Source organism: Euleptes europaea, chromosome 15, assembly GCF_029931775.1.
Source record: "Euleptes europaea isolate rEulEur1 chromosome 15, rEulEur1.hap1, whole genome shotgun sequence".
In the NCBI taxonomy this organism is placed as follows: Eukaryota; Metazoa; Chordata; class Lepidosauria; order Squamata; family Sphaerodactylidae; genus Euleptes; species Euleptes europaea.
In genome coordinates, this window is record NC_079326.1 from 47,837,512 (window position 1) to 47,850,211 (window position 12,700).

The window sequence follows — 12,700 nt, forward strand, 5'->3', positions numbered from 1 at the left end:
TTGAGTCTCCTTAAAAGGTAGAGAAAACCGAGGTATAAAAAGAACAACCAAAATGATCAGGGGACTAGAGCAACTGCCCTATGAGGAGCGGTTAAAACACTTAGGGCTGTTTAGCTCGGAAAGAAGGCGGTTAAGGGAAGACATGATAGAGGTCTATAAAATTATGCATGGTATGGAAAGAGTGGACAGGGAGAAGCTTTTCTCCCTCTCTCGTAATACTAGAATGTGGGGGTCATCTGCTGAAGCTGGAGGTTGAGAGATACAAAACAGATAAAAGCTCCTATTTGGATGCCAAAGTAGAGAAAAACCTCTGTGTGGAACAAATATATATTTTTTCTTCATAAGGGGAGCATTAAAAATAGATCTGCCTTCTGGAGTCAGATAAATAACAACAACAACAACAACAACAATGCACATTCTACACAGTCACTTCGGGATTCCACCACACCATCACTCCGCTGCACATCTCTACAAAGCCTGAAACAGAGCAATCTTTACTGTCATCATCAGCTATATGACCCATGAAATTCTGTTCCAAACACAGTTATGTTATATTATTCCTCTTTGCTACCAGGTGTACCATCTGTTGCACTATTTAGGCATCTCTGTACCCAGGTCTTGGGGGGGGGGGAATATTGGCTAAGGAACCCATCATTCCTTCGTTGCAATACAGGAAAACAAATCTAAGAAGAAATATTTATAGGATATGAAGTGGCCTTAAATAGGCAGACCGTTAATCCACATTGGCCTTCTTGTAGGGTTGCCAACCCCTAGGCGGGCTGAATAATAATTATGGGGGGGAATCAGGTACTAAATGTGTAAAACTAACAATATATCAACTGGTAACCAACCTCTGGTAAAAATTATTTCCAACACTCACAATAATACATTAATAAATGTATTTGTATATATATAAATAATCTCTAGGCGGGGCCTGGAGAACTTCTGGAATTACCACTGATCTCCAGATGACAGAAATCAGTTCCCCTAGAGATAGGGTTGCCAACCTCCAGGTGGTGACAGGAGATCTCCTGCTATTACAACTGATCTCCAGCCAATAGAGATCAGTTTACCTGGAGAAAATGGATGTTTGGCCATTGGACTCTATGGCGTTGAAGTCCCTCCCCTCCCCAAACCCCACCCTCCTCAGGCTCTGCCCCAAAAACGTCCCACCAGTGGCAAAAAGGGACCTGCTAACCCTACCTAGAGAAAATGGCTGCTTTGGAGGGTAGACTCTATGGTGTCATATCCTGCTGAGGTCCCTCCTCTACCCAAACCCTGTCCTCTCTAGGCTCCACCCCTAATCTTCAGGAATTTCCCAAGCCTGGGTTGGCAGCTCCACCCACTTTTGTCTACGCTGGCAGGCTTTTTATAGTTCATTTATCCAAGATTTCTGCCCCCCCCCCCCATCTGAAGATGTCCAAGATTGAGCTTGGGGCTTTCTAGAGGTGGGGGGCCGTGCTCTGCTACAGAACCATGCCCCCTCCCACTAATGATCATTGAAACACCTAAAATTCGCTTTGCATCACGAAAAATACGGCGACTATTTTAAATGAAATATACAGGTGCAAAACTATCTCTGTTTGAAAATGTAAAATGTCTTAAATGCAAAAGAAATCAAGGAAAAAAGGGTAGGAAAATGGAGGCGTGGGGAATGTCAGTCCTTATAAAGACAAAGATAAGGGACAAAGGGGGGGGCAAGTATCTCCTATACTATATTAGACTTCAGTGCAGATGTAAGTATAAAATGCTCCACAAGTCCTGTAATTGAGAAAATCCATCAAATGTCCTGACAGGTGTTCCAGCATTTCCAGAAGCGATAAAAGTTGAATTTATTTCACTTTTGGAAAGGGGGCAGTATCACCTTCTGGCGGCTTTAATGAAACGCCATAAAACTCGAGGAAAAACTGTGTTGTAAAGTAATAAAAAGGTAGTCAGAAGCGGATTGTTTGTTGAAACATTCCAGGAGGGAGGGGACGGGGGAGGTGAGGGGGGGCACAGCTGTGCTCCAGGCATGACCGATGACAAACTACAGCCAGACAGCTGAACAATGTCAGAGGGGGCAAGGCTGTCTCCTTATTAAGACGAGAATACGAAGTGTAGGATTGCTAGGGTTGCCAAATCCCTCTTTGCTACTTGCGGGAGGTTTTTGGGGTGGAGCCTGAGGAGGGTGGGGTTTGGGGAGGGGAGGGACTTCAATGTCATAGAGTCCAACTGCCAAAGCAGCCGTTTTCTCCAGGGGAACTGTTCTCTAATACCTGGAGGTTGACAACCCTAAGGATTGACGCTCCATTTTTAAAACGATGGCCCCAATCCAGCCCTAGTCCCATGCAACCAATAGAACAATAAACAGCGCTGTACAGAGTTGGGCATCCTCGCTCATTAGGATTGCCAGGTCCCTCTTTGCCACCGGTGGTAGGTTTTTGGGGTGGAGCCTGAGGAGGGCGGGGTTTGGAGAGGGGAGGGGCTTTAATGCCATAGAGTCCAATTGGCAAAGCGGCCATTTCCTCCAGGTGAACTGATCTCTATCGGCTGGATATCAGTTGTAATAGCAGGAGATCGCCAGCTAGTACCTGGATGTTGTCAGTCAACCCTATCGTCCACAGACAGTTCCATGGGGGCATGAACATATGAAGTTGCCTTATACTGAATCAGACCCTTGGTCCATCAAGATCAATATGGTCTATTCACACTTGCAGCAGTTCTGCAGAGTCTCCGGTAGAGGTCTTTCACACCACCTACTATGGGATCTTCTGAACTAGTGATTCCAGGAATTCAACTTGGTGCCTTTGGCATGCCAAGGAGATGCTCTACCGCTGAACCATGGACTCATGGATGCCAACCTGGGATGCAGACATGGAACCAATCCAGATACATACCCATTTTTTCAATGGATCCCAAAGCCTGCTTCCCCGTGTGGATTTCTCATGCTTGATCAAAGCAGTAGTCAGAATTACAGTGTTTTGTAAATTAATCTCCAGGTTAATTAATATAGCAATTTTTGGGTATGCATTATTTATTTTTACCCAAACAGAAACTTCAGAGAGGTTACATTAAAGGTAGTGCAATTTCTTTCAAGCTTTATTCCTAAAAGATTTACAAGACAAAGAACAATATTGAGGGACAATATGATTTGGCAACCAGGGGAAGGGAAGAAGTTGCGGAAATCTTTTTCCTCGTCCATCGTTTTGCATAAATGGAAATACATGATAGAATAAGGTTAAGTTGACTTCATGCATAGGGTCGCCAACCTCCAGGTACTAGCTGGAGATCTCCTGCTATTACAACTGATCTCCTGCTGATAGAAATCAGTTCACTTGGAGAAAATGGCTGCCTTGGCATTGAAGTCCCTCCCTTCCCCAAACCCCACCCTCCTCTGGCTCCACCCCAAAAATCTCCAGGTATTTCCCAACCCGGAACTGGCAATCCTATTCATGCAAGGGGCCACTTGTAATGACTTCCTCATGTTTCCACGTGTACAAGAACTCTTCTATGAACAGAAATGTACTGTGGGATCTAGGGTTGCCAACCTTCAGGTGGAGCCTAGAGATCTTCCAGAATTAGCTTGGATCTCCCCATTACAGAGATCAGTTCACCTGGAGAAAATAGCTACTTTGGAGGGTGGACTGTATGGCGTTATACCCCACTGAGGTCCCTCCCCTCCCCAAACCTCACCCTCCCCAGGCTTCACCTTCTAAATCTCCAGGAATTTCCCAACCTGGAGTTGGCAGCCCTAAGGGTCCAGCTCTTAGGGTGTACCCCCTGGGCCCAGGATTAGGGTCTTGAGAAACCTGATAATTCTAAATTCATCTAGGAGAACCAATGGCTTACCTCATAGGCCTATAGTGAGGCTGCAAGGGAGAAAGGAAGAATTTTACGACTACTGGAAAATAAACAAATGTAACAATGGTCTCTGGGTTGATTAGTAAGCCTTGTTCATGCCCCTTACGTTTGCTATGGAGTGGAAGACTTTTTTCCTTCTCTGTGACAGAAAACGAGCTGATAGTGGATTTGCCAAGATATTTTGCTGTTCAGCTGACTCCAAAGGTTGTTTTCTGCTAACAGAAGGCACTTCCACCCACGCAATGGAATTTTTTCTACTTTCCCCTCCTGCTGAAACTAAACCGAGTTCCTGGAAACCCTGCTTTCTGGGGGACAAGGGAACTTGGGAAAGAGGATGGGGAGGGAAAATCAGCAAAAAGAGCTCTCCTTTCCCTGGCAGAGAACAGCCTTTGGGTTCAGCATCCAAGTTAGGCCAGGTTAGAAAATTCTCACCCAAGTTAGGTCTGAGGGGAAAAAATAAAACCAGATGGAAATGGTGGAGACTCACAATTGGATCTCCCTTCTTGTAAAACTGCTACATATACCAATTATGGGGAGGGGGCAGTTTGGATTAAGACCACAGCATTTGGATTTCTTTTTAATACTCCTCTGACCCTAGGATTGCCAGGTCCCTCTTCGCCACCAGCAGGAGGTTTTTTGGGCGGAGCCTGAGGAGGGTGGGGTTTGGGGAGGGACTTCAATGCCATAGAGTCCAATTGCCAAAGTGGCCATTTTCTCCCGGTGAACTGATCTCTATCGGCAGGAGATCTCCAGCTACTACCTGGAGGATGGCTACCCAACCATAAAGTTTCGGAGGAAGAGTGCTAGAGTGTTCCCAGTGCAAGCCAGCACTTCTTTGTCAATGCAGAAGTGACGTCATTGCGCCAGGTGTATGGATCGTCGCCCCGCCTCCCACCCCCGCAGAGCTTCCACCAGTTGCAAAGAGGGACCTGTCAACCCTAGTTCTACAAGATCTTGCCCAGGTGGAAACATAAGTGGGGATGCAAGTGGTTTTTTCTGGGATTTCGCTTGCGCAAGACCTCTAGCGCAAGCAGAAATTTTGGGCCATATCCAACCCAGAGGCTCCAACTTAGTGGAAAGGAGTGGTAGGATACAGCACTAGAGAGTTTGAAAACCAGGACTATAATACAAAAGGAGGCTGGGGAAGAACAATTAAACTCAATTCTCTTTGACTTTCCATCGAACATTTTCCATAGACCACTGCTTTTTTTTTCTTTTCTTTTTTTGCAGACATCTTCAAAGCTTATCATTGCAAGGGCTAAACGAATACAGAACGTCCATCACAGGCTCATGTGTAATTTACATAAACACCAGAAAATTCAATATGATTAGTGATATCACAACAAACACGGCATGACTGTAGGACGCTTCCCATCATTGTAATTATCTTCTGAAAGTTTTAACGGGAATGCTGATTGCTATTCACTTGCTTATTCACTCCCAGAAAGTGGAGTAATGAACAGATGCCAAAAGTCAATATTGTCTGCAAGAAGGCCTGCGTGTGAGAGGCAGAGCTGAGAAATGAACAAGATGTGGAACGCGAAAGGACATCCTCTCCAAGGACTTGAAACAGGAACCATTAAAAAGACCTGCTTGGCCACAGTACAAGGCATAACTGGAACTAGCATGATCCAGCTCCCCTTCCTAGCAAGGACCCAACTCCCACAATCAACGAATCTAATCTCAGGTAATTTATGCACAGGATTTTTACCTGTGGTTTGTTGCTTGCTGGACCCACACTTTCCTGTTGGGAATCTCTGCACCAGCAGTCTCCAAGCTCAAATCAAGTCCCCGCCCCTTTAAATGCTGCTTTGTAATTGGCTGACTTGTAGTGCTTACTCTGAGAGAAAATCCGCACCCAAACCTAGTCGCCACATAAAAAAGCATTTTAAGAACAACAACAACAAAAACAGAGCAATCTGAAGGGGGAGGAGAGAAATCCAAGCCTCTGTTTTAAAAAGCCGTTCTTCTGCTCAGAAAGAGCTCCGAGGAAGCAGGAAGCATTTGAATCCTCGCCTCTTTACACGCTGCTTTGTAATTGGCTGTGAGAGAAACCAAGCTTGCGTGCCCTGCACTTTGCCTTATGCATGGGGATTGAACCCGGGCTTTGCTCAGGGAAGATGGAAGAGTCGGGTTTACAGAGGAATGGGAAGACACGGACATTGCAAGGGCTGAACATGAGGTCATCTCTAATGGGCGGAAAACTCATGCATAACTCCAAGGAACAACAGATTCAGACCGGGGACAAATGTAAGTACCCATGCATAAATGACCTGAGACAAAACTGGTATTTCCTAATCAGATATACCCAAGGCTGTCTTTGGGGTTGCAATTAGCTTTGTGAAGAGGAGCAATTTTTTTCTTCCAAAATTCACTGTTTAAAGATGTAGATATCCAGCAACTCCTCTTATTCTCCTTCAGAGGAAGGATTTCTCTTTCATTTCCCTTCACAGTTTTCAATTATACTTCTATTCACCATTTTGTAACTTCAGCCCTCGCAGGGTTTCTTTTATGCTACTCACCACAAGGTGGTGCTCTAACAGGAGGGCAGAAAGCTTTGGGAGGGTGGAAAAGTCTGGGAAGACATGGCCTGCCTCTGAGCATGTGCAGAATGGAATTCAGAAATTTTGTAGAATCCCCTTTCCTGCCCCTCGGAATTTTTCATTTTGGTCAAAACAGAACTGATTTGAAGTAGACTCTAAATTCTTTAAAAAAGAGAAAAAGAAAGCAGATTGTTGGATTTCAGCGAGAAATTGGGTGAAGAGAAATTAAGAGAATTTATGTTAACAACATTAGTTGCAATATGGTCCAGAGAACTGAATGCGGCAGGTCCCCAACTTTCTAAAAACCATGGGTATTTTTGGAATTTTGAGAAAGGATAGTCAGCAGATCTATAAAACGATTGCCATGGAGGCAAAGCCTATCTCAAAACCTTGGGAGATTCACAAAATATCTAGATGTTCCAAGTAGGGTTGTGAACCCTACTCCAAGTGGCTTGGAGTTTTCCTGGAATTAAAACTGATCTCCAGACCATAGAGATCAATTCTCCTGGAGGAAATGGTAGGTTTGGAGGGAGGACAGTATGATGTATCATAGAGTTTAGGAGAAATTGAAGTCCTAGAGTGACATCACATCCCTGCTGAGCTCCCTTCCCTTGCCAAACTCCACCCTGCCCTGGTACTGCCCCCACATCTCCAGGAATTTCCCAAACTGGAGTTACCAACTGTGACGGGAAGGGTTCTGTATCAACCCCTCCACCAGTCACAACTCTCAACGGCTGGCTAGCGGAGGGTAGCATACAATAAATATATATTGGCCAGTGGACAGTAAAGCTAAATGTAGGTATTAAGAAGGCTGGATAATTTTTGAGGGCGGAACTGGAATATGTCCATCACAGCAACTCTAAGGCCATTTATGCAGGGTCGATTTTGATGCTCACTCAAAGCTGCTTTTTAATATCCGCCCTTTAAAATGACTATTCGCGGTCCCGATGCAAAAGGAGGAAGTCAAAAAAATTCCACCCCCCCTACACTCGCCTGCTCCTCCATTCCTTTGTTTGCATAGCCATTAGCAATGGCTGTTAGAATAGCTAAGCCGTGGCTGTAATTTTTCATGGTTCCTTCATTAATGCTTTGATGCAGGGGTGGAGCAAATACAAAAGGTCGCGTTAAAGGGGCTCTTAAGAAATGCGAAGCAGGTATGTACCGGCTTTGCAGTGACAACTGGAATGATGGTTCAGTGTGAAGAACTAAAAAAATAAAAATAAAATGTGGGGCACTTCAGCCTGGAACGTGCTGCTAAATACCAAGCATAAACGGCCTATGTTTCAAGCCAAGCGTCCTCCTATGATGGAGGCAGCGGCTTCCTAAAAGGTGCTGTCTACAGATGCCAAGATGATGCTTCCTGGCCTCTTCTGGAGTGCCTGCTGCACTTAGCAGGCAGAGGAAAGCAGAGGTGGACTCTTTGCTTTGGACTCTCAGCCTCACTTCCCTCACAAGGTGCCTGTTGTGGGGAGGGGAAGGGAAGGAGATTGTAAGCCAGTTTGATGCTCCTTAAAAGGGAGAGAAAGTTGGCATATTAATACCAGCTCTTCTTCTTTTCCTTCTCAAGTGCCATCAAGTTGCAGCTGACTTATGGTGATCCCATAGGGTTTTGAGGTAAGAGAAAAATGGACAAGGTTGCCTGCGTTTGCATAGTGATTATGGACTTGGTGATCTCCCTTCCAAGTATTAACCAAGACCAACCTTGCTTAGCTTCCAAGATCAAGACGAGATCCAGCAAGCTAGGTCAGAGTATAAATACCTATATCAATAAAGGGTTCCCTAATGCTAAAGATTCTTAAGTGTAAGGATGTGTCACTGGCAACCAAAATCAAGTTAATTCATGCCATAGCATGGGTGTGAAAGCTGGACAATGAAGAAAGCTGATAGGAAGAAAGTAGATTCCTTTGAAATGTGCTGTTGGAGGAGAGTGTTACGGATACCGTGGGCTGCCAACAACAACAAATCAGTGGGTTCTAGATCAAATCAAGCCGGAACTGACCCTAGAAGCTAAAATGACTAAACTGAGGCTGTCGTACTTTGGTCACATTATGAGAGGACAAGAGTCACTAGAAAAGAGTCATGCTAGGAAAAGTTGACGGCAGCAGGAAAAGAGGAAGACCCAACAAGAGATGGATGGACTCAATAAAGGAAGCCACAGCCCTCAGTTTGCAAGATCTGAGCAAGGCTGTTAATGATAAGACATTTTGGAGGACTTTGATTCAGAGGGTGGCCATGAGTCGGAAGCGACTTGACAGGACTTAACACACACACAATGTGTCTGAAACTGAACTGGTCTGTTTCCTGATCCACCCTTTGGAGTCAGCCTCAGCTGGTTGAACACATGAACACATGAAGCTGCCTTAGACTGAATCAGACCTTTGGTCCATCAAAGTCAGTATTGTCTACTCAGACCAGCAGTGGCTCTCCAGGGTCTCAGACTGAGGTCTTTCACATCACCTACTTGCCTAGTCCTTTTAACTGGAGATGCCGAGGATTGAACCTGGATTGAACCTTCTGCATGCCAAGCAGATGCTCTACCATGGAGCCACGGTGTGACTTCCCTGGCCAACAGCCCACTGCTGCTGAGCTATCCTGGAAAATGCACACCTGACTTCCCAGGAGGAGAGGTTTATAGATTCTCCAAAGTCCCTGCCCCACTGCACAAAAGTGAGACATACCTGGTCACCTGGAAGGGCAAAGAGCCTTCCCTGTGGCTCGAATTTTACCTGGGAGATTGAGGGCACAAAAAGTAGGGTGAACATCTGAAATGTTCCATTTGTTAGATTTTCTCCAACTGTATAATTTGGATCTTATGTGCTGGCACGGCGAGCTAGATCCGGCACACATTTTAATTTTGCTGGCTGCAATTCTCAGTTTTCATAATTGCTAAAACACTTTCCCTCCATTCTGTTGTTTTTGAACAAAACGCCGCCAGTCTTCTGAAAAACTCTTTTTTCTTGCTCTGCTGGCAGACCTGCCAAAGCAAGAGGAGATGTTTCAATAAGAGCAATGCCGCGATGCCAGAAAGCGGACAAAACTCAGTATTAATGATGCTAATAATAAATGGCAGTAATAATTACAGTACTTGAGGTAGGGATAAATAATGCTTTCTAACGGCACTTTTTGTTGGGTTTTAAAAGGGTGCTGAAGCTATGCTGACGACAGCCAATCGAGGAGCTTCTCTTTTTGTACCAAGGAAGACAGAAGAACAGGAAAAACCTTCACCCTGGAAATTATGGGTCACCTGGGGAATAAATGGTGGTGCCTTATAGATCACAGTGCAGTGGTCCCCAACATGGCTAGGTCCCTCTTCACTACCGGTGGGAGGTTTTTGGGGCGGAGCCTGAGGAGGGCGGGGTTTGGGGAGGGGAGGGACTCCAATGCCATAGAGTCCAATTGCCAAAGCGGCCATTTTCTCCGGGTGAACTGATCTCTATCGGCTGGAGATCAGTTGTAATAGCAGGCGATCTCCACCTAGTATCTGGAGGTTGGCAGCCCTAAACATGGCACCTGTGGATACTGTGGGTTTCCTAGCAACCACTTCCTTTCTGTCCAAAGCACTAAAACAGTCCTGCCTCTAAATGGGGTAGGAGGTGCTTCAGAAGAGAGGAACAACTTCCACCATCAAAGGAGGATGCTTGACTTGGGACCTATTACAACTGATCTCCATCCGATAGAGATCAGTTCCCCTGGAGGAAATGGCCGCTTAGGCAATTGGACTCTATGGCGTTGAAGTCCCGCCCCTCTCCAAACCCCGCCCTCCTCAGGCTCCGCCCCAAAATCTCCAGGTATTACCCAACATGGAGTTGTCAGCCCTAGTCGCTGAGCTTGTCCTGCAACTTTTAAAGATATACTTAGCTAGGAATTCCCCCTAATAGGATCAGTGGTCTTGTTACGTGCCTCCTCCCCTTCCCCCTGGAACTGCTCATTCTCACAGACACAAGCCAGATACCAGGGATATTTGAACAATCTTTCTGATTCAATACAATAATCTCTCGATTTCCTCAGCCACCACGACAGCACTTTGCAATTACAAAGCAAGCCCAGCTTTCTGTAATCATAAAACAAACAAGCTTCTTACATTTCCTTTCCAAGGATATGACAATGGTATGAGTAAGAGTCTGTCGGGGTACTACCAAATTTGGCTAAGATAAGCCTCAGCCTAGCAGCCCGTTTCGTAAAGATCTGATAGAATTAAAAGGTTGTGGCTTCAATGTGCCTGATTTCTCCAATTCCGTAGTTTCGCTAATTAAAGTAATACCTTCTTCCAGTAAAAGTCAAAAATGGAATTGTTATATCATGAAAAAAAATGAATCACTAAATGGAGATGGAGAGCAAGGGTTACTGGGATGAGTAGGGTTGCCAGGTCCCTTTTCGCCACTGGCAGGAGGTTTTGGGGGCAGAGCCTGAGGAAGGCAGGGTTTGGGGAGAGGAGGGACTTCAATGCCATAAGTTCAATGGCCAAAGTGGCCATTTTCTCCAGGCGAACTGATCTCTATCAGCTGGAGATCAGTTGTAATAGCAGGAGATCTCCAGCTAGTACCTGGAGGTTGGCAACCCTAGGGATGAGCCCTAATGATCCTCCTGAATGCGGCTTCCTATGGCTACTTGGGAAGGTGGTAAGCAAAATGATTGCAGACCAGTAAAAGCCAATCAATTGATTCTGATGGTTAGAGTTGCCAGCTCTGGGTTGGGAAATACCTGGAGATTTTGAGGGTGGAGCCTGAGGAGGGTGGGGCTTGGGGAGGGGAGGGACTTCAATGCCATAGAGTCCAATGGCCAAAGCGGCCATTTTCTCCAGGTGAACTGATCTCTATCAGCTGGAGATCAGTTGTAATAGCAGGAGATCTCCAGCCACCACCTGGAGGTTGGCAACCCTACTCTTAATGGACCCTCTGCTTTAATCCACACTCTCTGGAAAACTGATAATGCTTCCTTATCTCACATGGGAACTCAAAGCATTAAATCCATTAGTTATGCTAAGATGCTCGCATATACTCATGCTGAGGGCTGTGTATGCACTTTCATACAGAGATCATGTTGCAAACGTTACGCAGAGAGCGCTGGGTATTCCTGCAAAGCTTGTGGGATTGGCCTGTACGCCTGCGTCCCTATAAAGCCGACTCAATTAACCCCCCTCCCCATTTAAATTAGGCTGCAATGGGTAGATTAATTTGTTAATTGTAGTTTTATACTGTGAGGATGTTGCTAATTGGATTTTAATCAGTGTGCATTTACTCTGCGCTCATAAAGGGGATTTCGGTTCTGGTGGCAACACTTTAAAGCAAAGCTAATTATGAAGCCAAGCCTATATGCTCTTCCCCCTTTTTGGAGTCACAGACCCTGAAGCATCGCCACGGCAACCAAGGCTGGGAGTGAGGGAAATAGGCCGCTTGTGTCCCTGAAACATACAGGGAACAGCCAGCGGGGTGTAGTGGTTAAGAGCGGTGGTTTGGAGCGGTGGACTCTGATCTGGAGAACCGGGTTTGACTCCCCACTCCACATGAGCGGCAGACACTAATCTGGTGAACTGGATTTGTTTTCCCACTCCTACACACGAAGCCAGCTGGGTGACCTTGAGCTACTCACGCTCTCTCAGCCCCACCTACCTCACAGGGTGTCTGTTGTGGGGAGGGGAAGGGAAGGCGATTGTAAGCTGGTTTGATTCTGCCTTAAGTGGTAGAGAAAGTTGGCATATAAAAACCAACTCTTCTTCTTCTTCTGTCTTGAATGGAAGGCACTCCCTTAAAAGGACGTCCCAAGATACAAGCCTAGTTAATATAAGGTAAAGGTCCCCTGTGCATGCACCGGGTCATTCCTGACCCATGGGCTGACGTCACATCCCGACGTTTACTAGGCAGACTTTGTTTACGGGGTGGTTTGCCAGTGCCTTCCCCAGTCATCTTCCCTTTACCCCCAGCAAGCTGCGTACTCATTTTACTGACCTCAGAAGGTAGTAGCTGGAGATCTCCTGCTATTACAACAGATCTCCAGCCGATAGAGTTCAGGTCACCTGAGAAAGTGGCCGCTATGGAAATTGGACTCTATGGCATTGAAGTCCCTCCCCAAACCCCTCCCTCCTCAGGCTCTGCCCCAAAAATCTGCAGATATTTCCCAACACGAAGCTTGCAACCCTTTACTCTGATCTGGTGAACTGGATTTGTTTCCCCATTCTTCTTCTTCTCCTTCTCCTCCTCCTCTCCTCCTCCTCCTCCTCCTCATCATCATCCATGAAGAATTGGTCCTTCCAAGGATATGGCTCTCGGTTTATAAAATTTAAAAGAATGTTTCCATGAGCTCCATCCACAGCCCCA